General features: G+C 43.0%; 1 non-coding gene across 1 annotated transcript; it reads left to right on the forward strand.

Annotated features, from left to right (window-relative positions):
- Positions 1–9166: 9166 nt before the first annotated feature.
- On the forward strand, positions 9167–9275 carry LOC115509454. The gene has a single exon (XR_003967356.1). It is a non-coding gene; the product is annotated as a U6 spliceosomal RNA (small nuclear RNA).
- The last annotated feature ends 1156 nt before the right edge of the window (positions 9276–10431 follow it).

Genomic DNA, 10431 nt, shown 5'->3' on the forward strand with positions numbered 1-10431 from the left:
ATTCCATTCTGTAATACGGGCATGCTTGTTTTAATTTAAAGCTAACATTTTTAATTTATTACTATCTAGTAAAAGGACCCTGCAGAAAGATGCACCATATTTAATTTGTATATAAGTCATGGCTTTGCACCCTCAGATGTGTGTGCAGCCCACTTTGACAGGCCTAGGACTAGACTGGTTATGATCTTTAAGGACCTTTATTGCTTCAATATTCTTTGGGCCTGTGGCCTGTCTTGCGTAGATCTTTCCACAGGTGGCCATGTTCATGTGAGAAATGAATTCCTTAGATGTATGTGTCCTGCCCTGCTAACATCACCAACCCTGGGCCTTCAAGGAAGTTCAATGACTAAAGATCAAGGTCAAAACAGGGAGTGATTGGTGTAGGCCCAGGGAAGGAATCTGAATTCTCAGCTGCTCCAGCAAGTTAACAGAAGAGTCTCACCCTTAGTCACATCGGGAGACATCAATACTGTTGAATAGTTTATACCAAGTTAGATCTCTTAGACCTGCCCTGGGATTGCTCTGGTCAAAAACATGACAAAGGTCAATTTGCCTTTGTTCTCTTCAGAACCCTCAAAGAGGGTTTGTTCTCTTTGTTCTCTTCAGTCCCTTGTTCTCTTCAGAATCCCTCAAAATGACCAATATGTTCAAGGGTATTTCTGCCAGCCTAATCAGGCCTGTCCACTAGGGGATTAGTATATTCCATGACCCAAACCACCTTTCTTCTGTCACATAGCTGCCCTTGGAACAGGATTTGATAAACTAATTCTCACTAAAGTGTCAATGACTGGTGCAGTCTCCTTAGTTCTTTCCAAGTGTAGTATATTGCAACAAGGCTGCATTTGCTTAGTCCAAAAGAACGTGGCTTTAAGATAGAATTTGAGGCACGAATGGCAATCAAGGAGGGGTCTAGTTAGACCTAGAGCAGGCTTCCTGGACCTCCTCAAATAACACAGCTCCTCTGGCAGTTGGCCATATGTTTGTCATTTAAGCAACAAATAATGCTATCAGCAAGCAAGTCTTTGAACATATGAAAGCATGTATTAAAAAATCAACCGACCAAATAAATGTAAAACCCAAGGATATAACTTGAATTCCTACTCAAATTGCTCAAAGATAGAAAGATGAATTAAAGGTGCTTCTGTAAAACCTGGCAGATAAACAAGGAGTTTAACATTAACGCCCTGAAAATGAGTAAAGAAGAAAAAGGTGAATTGCAGTTAAGAAGGATCTAAGCATAAAACGCAAATCTCTGGCATCCCCCAAAAAACACTTGGGGTCCAAGAAACCGGCGAAGGGGGATAAGTGAAAGATTTAATAGAGAAACCAGCCAAGGTGCCCTGAGGAGAGGAAGTAGGTGTTGAAATGCAGCCCACACTGCCCTCAGCAGACCCTGGATCCCAGTACAGTTATGTTCGCCCAAAGGGAGCTCCTTTTTCTAAAATGTCCTAATTTTCGCAAAGATTTCTCACAGGCCAGGGGCAACCCTGGAACCAAACCCACTTATTCTGTGGTTTGTATGCAGAAAATTTACAAGCAAGAATAGCCAAGGCACCTGGGTGGCTCAGTCAGTTAAGCGTCCGACTTCGGCTCATGTCATGATCTCCCGAATTGTGAGTTTGAGCCCCGCGTTGGGCTCTGTGCTGACAGCTAGCTTGGAGCCTGTCTTCAGATTCTGTGTCTCCCTCTCTCTCTGTCCCTCTCGTGCTCTCTCTCTCTTTCTCTCAAAAATAAATAAAACATAAAAAAAAATTTTTTTAAAGCAAGAATAGCTAGAGGAAGCAGAATGTCACAAAAATGCAGACCTAGACCCAACAAGGAAGTCATTAAAAAAAAAGAAAAGAAAAAAGAACAAGCAAGCAAAGGAACTGAGATTGGTAAAAGAGACACATTTACTGCGTCTCTGAAATGTGTCCATGGTAGCAGGTCAACCCTTGCTTGGAATAGACGAAAAAGAAGTGACACAACCCAGCTCTCCTTCCTGCCAGGACTGACCTATAATTTGGGAACGATGTAAAAGCAATTCAAGTACAGGGATAAAGAGGGGGTACCTCTTGAAATCCACAAGCCAAAGAAGTTGCCCTTTTTTATTTTGCTAATTTAACGTGAAAGTGAAATAGGGTCCTTTGCAACCTTGACAGCTAGCTTTCTGGGAAGGTGTCTAATATTGGACATAAAATGGAGACATGAATCGATGAGACTCATTAATATTCATAGACAGCAGATTAAGGTTGGTGGAAAAAATTATTTATGAAACCGGGGTATTGTCTTCCTCTCACCAAAAGGATTTTGTTTGGAGAGGATTGAATTGGGTGACAGGGCTATGACAGATTAGGTATGAATTTGCAGATTTCTTGGTTTATCTCTGAAGGAAAAGAATCTAAAGCATTTGCAAGCAAAGAATGTGCTGGGCTGAGAACAGTAAATGCTTCAGCATCACGCGCCAGTAGGTGTAATGAGGTTCAGACACCACGGGCGTGATGGAAAGCACTTGGAAGGAAATGAAAGAATGGATTGAGAGTGTGGTTATGTAACAAAGGAACAGGCTGAAAGCAAAACAGGGCTTGGCTGATGTCAAGAAAGGTAGGGGGATAAAACGTAGCCGGTTCCTTTTCTATTATGCATGTGGGGGATGGGAGGTAGCACAAAATTGAATAATATGTAATTTATAATCTTTTCTCACATTAAATATGTATTTGTTGTGCTGCATGAGAAGCCTTTGTGTTATTTCTGACTGTAGTTAGTATACGCTGTTTTATAATCTAGTAAAGAGTGAAAGTCAATGAGTTAGGAAGGTGTCTCAGATCCTCAAATAAACTCTGTTAACAGTACTCTATACTTACACAATTTGAGGATTTATTGCTAGTCCCTTATCTCCGTGAGCCCTTCCCTCCTTTATCTTTCTGATCCTTTACAGGCTTGTGGAAATAAGCTGCAGACATCTGCTGAAATTTTCAAGTGACAGGTGAAATTTCTTTTTTCCAGAATTAAGCATTGAGAGTGGCAGAGTGAGACCCTTAGGATAAGACCTTGAATTGTTCCCTAGGGCGTACAACATGCCATGGATTTTTTCGAAGGAGTTTTCTGTTGATTGTGCTTCAGAGCATTTAGTCCCCCCAATCATGGGCCCAGCCCATTACAGTTTGTCAATTGCCATGGTGTTGCACACATAGTTGGAGAAGCGAGAGTAGTCGTCCATTTGGGATTGTCTACCAACAAGCCTTAATTTCAGGAAGACTTCCAGACCAATTGAAATAATTTTTTTTTTTTTTTTTTTTTTTTTTTTTTTTTTTTGGTGGATGTGAACAGATGGAATTTAAAAATGTGCTCTCAGGAATTTGATAGGCCAATGTCTGAGGACAGGAGACCTGGAGCCAATCTAACAGAGCTTCATGCAAAAAAACACAGCAGAGGCTACGTGGAGGTAGACAGAGTCAAGGTTTGGAAGCTGGAAGAATCTTTAGCCGTGATCTGCCCTCAGCTCTTCATTTTGAAAGTGTAGATGTGAAGACTGATAAAGAACGCAGCCCAATGGATAAACAGTGTGTGGTACATCCATACAATGGAATATTATTCAGTCACAGAAAGGAATGAGGCCCTGACATGTGCCACAGCACAACGAACTCCCCCAACATCCTGCTAGGCGAAATAAAGCAGACATAAAAGGCCTCATATTTTATGGCTCAATCTCTAAGCAATGACCAGACTAGAAAAATCCATAGAGACAGAAAGCAGATTGGTGATTGCCAGCGGCTGGAGGGAGAGAACACAGAGGTTGAGCACTAACAGAGATGGGGCTGCTGTTTGGGGTGATGTAAATGTTCTGGAATTATATAGTGGTAGTGGTCACATAACCTTGTTAATATGTTAAAAATCCACTGAATTGTGGGGCACCTGGGTGGCTCACTCAGTTAAGCATCTGAATCTTGGTTTTGGCTCGGGTTTATTCAAGCCCCACATCGGGCTCCCCACTGACAGTGCAGAGCCTGCTTGGGATTCTAAATAAATAAATAAATAAATAAATAAATTTTTTAAGAATCCACTGAATTGTACACTTGAATAGAGTGACTTTTATGTTATGTGACTTTTATCTCAATTTTTTAAATTGAGAAAAAAAGGCAAAAAGAAAAGAGGAGGAGGGGACTTGACAAGGATGTTTAATGAGGACAGGAACCCTGGCCTCCTCACCTGAAGGGAGGGTCCTTTCTGTTCATAGACCTTCTTCTGGAATCGTGCTTTCAGGGTATAAAATATCATATATGAAACAACAAAGAAAACCATAAATTATATCAAAATGAAGCTATCAAAATATTCTTCAAAACACAGATTTGTGAACTAGTAATGCATGTGCTTCTAGAACGGCACACTAAAGAATAGTTACTGGCAGCAGGTCTGACAACCATTGTCATTTCAAAGTTGTGGTGAACACACGTGATATCACACGATCCCTGCAACAACCTCAGTGGGCGGGGAAATCTGTGATTTCTGTTGATGAGAAGATCACAGATACTAATGCCGGTTTGTTGCTCACACTCATAATTGAATGAAATGCTGAATTTCAGTTAGACAGTAGTGAAAAAAGAAATACCTGTATTTTTTTCACATCCGAGATCATCGACCCTCAAATTATATTATGGGCCACTTGGGGGTTCATAGACCCCAAGTTTAGAATCCCAACATTGCACCACTTTGGATGGTATCTAGGAAGAAGTGCAAAGGACTCAAAATGTTTAATAAGCCACTGTCATTTAATTACTTAGGGAGGATGGTTTCCCATCTCAATAGCTAGCAAATAGCAAAAGCAGCATCTGAGGACACTTCCTGCCATTCTTTGAAGAGTGCATAATAAACTACCTGATGTAGTAGGCAGATAAGCCCCCTAAATGCAAATAGGCTTCATTGTGTTTGTGTCAACTACCAGGTTGTAGGGAATGCTAGTGTGCTGTCTGGAGAAGGATTCTGAAGTTCTGTTTCCTGCCGGGGCTATTGGTAACTTCTGCTATAGATCAGTGCGATTGCTTGATGTCTGTTTCCATGTCCAGAAGGAGAGGGGACCCCCTGATCCTATTAACTCCCAGCCCTCAATGCTGAGCACCTTCTTCCTAAACCTGCAGCCTCTCTCTTCATGCCTTTTGTGCCACCAGGAGCCTTGGCTTTAGCAATTCAGTCCTTAGCAATTCTACACCAAATGTGTGATGTTAACACATCAGGGAAATTAGCCATGCAGACATTCGGGGTGGCTTTTCTTTTTAAAAACAAATCCCATTGTTTATTAGCATGACAATATGCTACCAGTGAAATGAAGCTTATTAAGAAGCTATCATTTGGAGAACAATATTAACATGTTGAGTTACTTCGGAAACATGATACTTCCTGTTTAAAATACTGTTAAGCTCTGCTTTTTAATTTACTCAAGCCCTGCAGGTAGGTCCTCGCAGAATGAAGTGAAACTCACAGGGAAGCTTCCAGGCACCACCAACAGCCAAGGTTTGGATCTGCAGAGCCCCAAAGTCAAGTGTCTCCCCAGCCCTGTGACTTCCCCTCCCAGCTGAATCACGACTTATCATGAAGTGGGTTTCTGGGTATCTGACCGACAGGCGGCCACCCTCTCATCTTGGGTGTTGGTCCACTGCCTTTGGTTCTATTCCTTTAGTTAGTGAAGATACCAACTACTCAACTGAGGCCTGCAAGGAAACATGGCTTCTGGAACTTGATTCTCTAAGTTCTCCTCAGTATACCACACAGATGAGGTATACATGATGCATGTGTATGTATGCAAATGTGATGTGTTTGATTTGTGTGTGTATATATATATATATATATTTGTGTGTGTGTGTACATACAGATCTCCATTGTCCTTCTCTCTTTGGAACTGCTTCCCCTCATTGTTCAGGATGAGAAACAAAAGAACATCCAGCCAGCTGGTGAGTAGTCATCTCAATTCCCTGCCCCTTAACTTTAATCAGGTTGACTGGACAACTTAGTTTGGCCCTCCAGCATCTACTCAACAATTCTTCAGAGATTCTATCCTTCCAAATAAACTTATTAGCGGTGAATTTGACTCCTGATGCTTCCAAAGCCTGAACTGTTAGTGTGTTTTGAGATTGGCAGGAAAGCTCTCCTCCATCCATTCATCTCCCTCACTTGTGAGTCTGAGGTTCCTTTGATTTTTGACCCTTCAACCAGCTTCACGTAAAGTGAGAACACCTTCTGGGATGCAGTAGGAGGGTGGAGATACAGGAGCTTCCCTCCTTTCTCTCTCATCCAGGGCAGACATCACTAGTGGAACACAATACTATTTCCTGTGAACCTGAGTCTGGCCTCAGAGTATATCTGAGCACAGTGAGCCAACGACAAAAGTCGACACACAAGGGGAAATCTCGCCAACCTTACATTGACCCGCATCAATGACAGTGAAGGCATGAGGTTTGCGTAACTGATAACTAGGTCTCTGTGCACTGAAAGACCGTGACCCCCAGCTAAGGATTTAAAGACAATGTGTGTGTTTCTTTTTTTTTAATTTTTTTTTCAACGTTTTTTATTTATTTTTGGGACAGAGAGAGACAGAGCATGAACGGGGGAGGGGCAGAGAGAGAGGGAGACACAGAATCGGAAACAGGCTCCAGGCTCCGAGCCATCAGCCCAGAGCCTGACGCGGGGCTCGAACTCACGGACCGTGAGATCGTGACCTGGCTGAAGTCGGACGCTTAACCGACTGCACCACCCAGGCGCCCCACAATGTGTGTGTTTCTTAAGCAAGTTAGGTGCTCGTGTTTGAGAGCTTCTTTTAAACCACAACAAAATAGCCACCTTGTCCACTAATCTATGTGGGAGAGCCTAATGGGAGAGGCTTGCTCGAGATGAGATGTGTCAATCCCCTTTGCATGGGATGTACACTGTTCCCCTGGCATGTCAAGCAGGTCCTGGCACAGAACAGCCCCTCTGTCCCTGTCATTCAGTGCACTGCCTCCTGGCCCGTGGTGTTGGCCCAGCCCAGCTCCATCGGTCTAGGGGTGCCAGCTCTTCCATTTTCCCTAGACCTCCCCTGCCTTCTCCTCTGAACATCATTTTCCCACCTTCACATGAACCGTGATCCCTCCCATCTCCCCACTATCTTTGAGAGCAAGTGTTTTCTAGCACGCCAGGCATTGTTTTAATCATCAGTGGTGTATGATGTTTCATCATTACAAAATCTCCCTTCCCTCCACTGTTTGCTTCTCTCCTTACAGCTTTCCTGACCATCATGTCGGCCACTGGACAGTGTTCCCTGGCTTCATAGAGATAATCCCCTCGCTTAACAGAGGTACTCATTTTATACTTTTATGCCGAATAACCCTCTGTGTCATAGATGTCTCTCCTGGAGCCAAGCTCTTCTCTGCAGCCTAAAACCATGCCACAGCACAGCCCCCACCCCTGCACCATAAGCTTCTTGATTGTCCGATATCTCAGGGAGCAAAGGATCAGCCCCAACTGCTGCAAGCAAGCTAGGCAGTGGGGTCAGTCCCATAAACTAATGGCTTAACTTAGCTGCAGCCTCATCGTCGACACAAAAATCTTCTCTCTCAATGTTGTAGGCTTCGCAGGGCAGGGAAGAGAGTCAGGAATCCATCCTCCTGTCACCTCTCACCCAGGCAAAGAGGGGATCTGAACAGTGGATTTCTACTCTTAGCTTTAATCTTCTGGAACACAGTTTAGCCTGGGGCCTCCTGAGCCTTGTAGCTAGTAAAGCTTACCTGGGAATCTGAGATCTGCTGGTAGGGTGGAGGAAATACAATTGTGTGCAAAGCGTGGGGTGCCACCCCCACCACCCACCCCCACCTCCCCACTTCCCTGTCCCTGCCAGCAGGAGAAGGAAAGTGAGCTCAAAACAATCAGCCAAAGCGATCAACTGTTTCCCAGACATGGCTTCTGGCAAAAGCTGCAGTAAAATACTAAGGTGCCAGGCAGCTAAGAAAAACACGGATAATCCCAAATGTTCACATTTCCCGAATTTCAAAGTTTTCATGGTGTCTTTCCCACGGCTGCTATTCCAACAAGCAGAGGACTTGGAAAGGGTCCTGGCTTTGGAATGAGAAGACCAGGGTTGAGTGCTGGCTCCTGCATTTGCTGGTGGCATGACCTTGACCAAGTCCTGGGCAGAGTAATCTCATGGAAGCCAAGTGCCCCATTGGTAAACAGGGAACCATTAGAATATCTTGTTCCTGTGGCGGTTATAAGGTTCCAATAGCACAATGTAGGCTTGAAAGTCAATTATGTACTACAATTGGCATTACAGAAGCAAGGACTTTTCCTTTTTCTCCATATTTCAACAGCCCGTGATCCTTCCAGGAGCCCCTCTCCCCTCAGCTCTCCTGCCTTACTATTTCCAGGCATTCACTGGGGCCACCCAAGCCCGATTAGTGGGGTGCTCAGTGGGGTGGGTGGGGGCTGAATTCACGATGCCTCCATTGCGCCCATGCAGATGGATAAGGCAGCTGAAATTAATGACATTCTGAGCCACTGCAGTGCTCATCTGCTTAACAATCCAATTTCTAGGACATTTTAGAAGTTGTTAGCTGACTGCCAAAAATGAGGATCATTAAAAATAGATTCACAGCTGTTCAGGAAGCCAGAGATATAATTTTACCTTCATTATGCCTTATTGCAGATGTTATTGATTTAATCTCATTGCATTTTACTGTGTAATATCAATTCACACTGTCTTTGACTTGGAAATTAGGAACTGTATTTATTCTTCTTATTCTCATAGCATAGCCATGCTTAGACTGACAGCCACATTGACATCAGGCTCCAAGGTGGTGGCACCATTTAGGCAAGGCCTAATTGTTAGGGTGCAAAGCTAATTTAGTGTAGTTGCCTGAGAGAAAAATAATCCAAACATGGGGTCACTGTGCCTTTCAAAAGTGGATCCACCCACACAAACAATTTAAATAAGTGAATCAAAAGAACACTTGGGTTTCCTTGCATGTCACCAAAACGTTGGTTTGATGAATCTTTCACTTCTCTGGCAATTTTCTTTTATCTGGAAATTTCACACTGAAATTGCTAGAGGAGAATTTAATCTGAAATAAATTAGGATATTGTTTCCCAAGAGGTGTTTCTCAGAACATGTGTCTTGAGATAATCTATAATTAAAAAAAAAAAAAACAAAAACAGAAAAGGTCCAGTGCTCCTCCTTTGGCCGCACATATAATACAATTGAAACGATGCAGAGAAGATTAGCATGGACCTTGTGCTAGGACAACATGCAAATTCGTGAAGAGTTCCATATTTTTATATAAATAAAATAGATTCTAAACTCAAAAGGTCTGGGAAACCCTACATGGTAAGTCCTACTTTGAAGGCGTTACAATATATGGTAGTATATTAAAGGATCCAAGCATGAAATAAATTTGCTTGACTTTGTTTAATCCAGCATTTTCTAAACCAAAGTGGTGAAGTGTTTGTTTTCCCCAGCCATTAATATCTCTGGGTGCTAATGTGCTAAGGAACACCGTTTGGGAATTTCTGCTTTAAGACAGTGCTGGAAGAGGGAAGGCCAGCTCATTCCTAGGAAGTCCTACACCTTTGTTGACTGCCAGTGTGGCCGCCATGTTGAACCTAAAGGAGCCATTCCTGATTCATAAAGGTTGGTTCATGAACTTTTTTCACCTAAATGTTTGTGGCTTCATTCCTCTTCCTTTCCCTATTTTACTGCCTCAGCCTCCAGACTCAGGTTCTATCCCATTCATTCCCAATTTCCAGTCTCCCTACCGCCCCCTCAACCCTGCCCCAGGAGAAATGCCAGGCTCATCACTCTTAGGTGTAGCAGGATTCAGGGAGGCCCATGCCTACTCTGTTTTTGCTATGTTCAGGCATTTCCTCAATTGAGTAAGTTAGCTCTGCACAAGTGAGAAAATTTGTTCAGTGTGCTCCAAAGCCTATATGACATCAAGTATAAGATGATTCCAAATTTTTTGTAACATTAATATGTTTCATGGTGTTTAGCAGCCCATTTAGTCATTCTGTCTTGATGAGTGGTTGGCATAGCATGCCTAATGATGCACAAGTGTCTCTGTCTATGTTTATAAGGGCTTAGAAAAGGGCCCCATATCGCCAATAATGGCATTTGAAGGGGTTCCATATGCAGCATTTGATTTAATGAGCTCACACTGGAGGTTTTACCAACTATAGTGGACATCATCAAGGATGGTGTGACTCAAGGATTTTTACTTTATTTCTGCCCACTTCCTTGCAGGTCTCCAGATATCACTCATTTCCAGGCTAGTAAATGTCTATGGGGACCTGATATATTTATGTCTATGTCACTTTCCTTTATTTCATAGAAAATATACCCCTTTGTTCATGATGTCTAACATTTGCTACTAGGTGGCAGAGAATGTTAAGCAACTTCATTATTATCTCTCTCTAGCCCTTCCCTGCTCTTGCCTA

Source organism: Lynx canadensis, chromosome A2 (assembly GCF_007474595.2).
Source record: "Lynx canadensis isolate LIC74 chromosome A2, mLynCan4.pri.v2, whole genome shotgun sequence".
NCBI lineage: Eukaryota > Metazoa > Chordata > Mammalia > Carnivora > Felidae > Lynx > Lynx canadensis.